Here is a 1297-nt window from a genome sequence, read left to right on the forward strand (position 1 = left end):
TACTTACCCACCCTCTGCTCTGAGCCGCGCCTTCATCTTGTATACATTTCTCTCATAGAGCCTCTCACGGTGTAGACACATTAATGGTTATTTGTCTGCCCCGGAATATACTCTGACTTCCTTGAATGTAGGAATGTGATATTTTATCTCCCCATTATTAATATAGGTAGCACAGGCCTGATACACAGCACATATTCACTCATTGGTGAAAGAATGACAGTGAATGTTGCTCTACCCTCCCGATCCAGTTTCCTACTCACTCTTTCCAACTACAAATCCTCAGTGTGTTTCCTATGCCAGCCATGTCCGTTGTTGCTCTCAAATTATTGCGAATACAGTTGCTCTTGCCTATAGTATATCTGTCAACTCCTTCATCTATATAAAGTTGAACTTTCTTTACAGCTCTGTTCTCATCCCTCTACTGCTGAAGTATTTCTCAAGTATGACCTCTCACACTGTTATCTTTCTCTGACCTCACATTGCACCACATAGCTTATCCCTCCATAAAAGTTTGGAGTCACTTTCTATCCTCTGTTGCTCAAATATTGTTTTATGTTGTCTCAAGCAGCACTGTCCGTTAGAAATGTCTGTGATGATGAAATATCCTATAGTATAATCTGCACTGCCCAACACAGGAGCCACTGGCCATGTGTGACTTTGAGCACTTGAAATGTGGTTAGGGTGGCTGGAGATCTAAATGTTTAGTTTTAAAATTTTTGATTAATTGATCTTTAAATTTAAATAACCACACATGGCTGGGGGCTGCCATATTGGACAGCACGATTCTAGATGATGTAGCAAAGGGCTTGGCACGCATGCTAAGTCAGTTAACAACACTGATTATCAGGGTGTGTTCAAGAAGTTGACAGGAAAGTGTGTTACCATGAGGGAATGCTTATCAAATACTTGGGAAAATTAAAATTCAAAATAGGAATAAAAAGAGAAGGAATTAAATTCACTGAGAGAATTAACACACTGATTTGAGCAGAAGGGAATTTAGGTGCTATAGATAAAGCAGATAGACTAGGAAGAGCTGTAGATGCAAAAATCCAAACTAATACTGATACCAGAAGGCCAGAGAAATAGCCATTATATATATCAGCTTAACTCTCCTCTAAATTCAGAATATGAGTTAATTAAATAAAGAAGATTAAAGATTAGAATGAATGAAATGCAATAGATTTAATGTAATTACATTTTATTAACAGGATTTCATGAAAACGTTTTATTTAGTGCAAGTTAGATCTTTTGACAACACACTATTATATTTTAATCTCATTGTATTGACTACCAAATT

The 1297-nt window shown here is 37.1% G+C and overlaps 1 protein-coding gene across 1 annotated transcript in view; it reads left to right on the forward strand.

Moving 5' to 3' along the window:
- CPS1 (carbamoyl-phosphate synthase 1, mitochondrial) overlaps window positions 1-1297 on the forward strand; it is a gene marked incomplete at its 3' end in the record, with an annotated part of 194188 nt that overhangs the window by 120894 nt on the left and 71997 nt on the right. The window lies entirely within an intron of this gene.

This window comes from Propithecus coquereli, unplaced genomic scaffold (assembly GCF_000956105.1).
Source record: "Propithecus coquereli isolate 6110/MARCELLA unplaced genomic scaffold, Pcoq_1.0 Scaffold70, whole genome shotgun sequence".
Classification (NCBI taxonomy): Eukaryota; Metazoa; Chordata; class Mammalia; order Primates; family Indriidae; genus Propithecus; species Propithecus coquereli.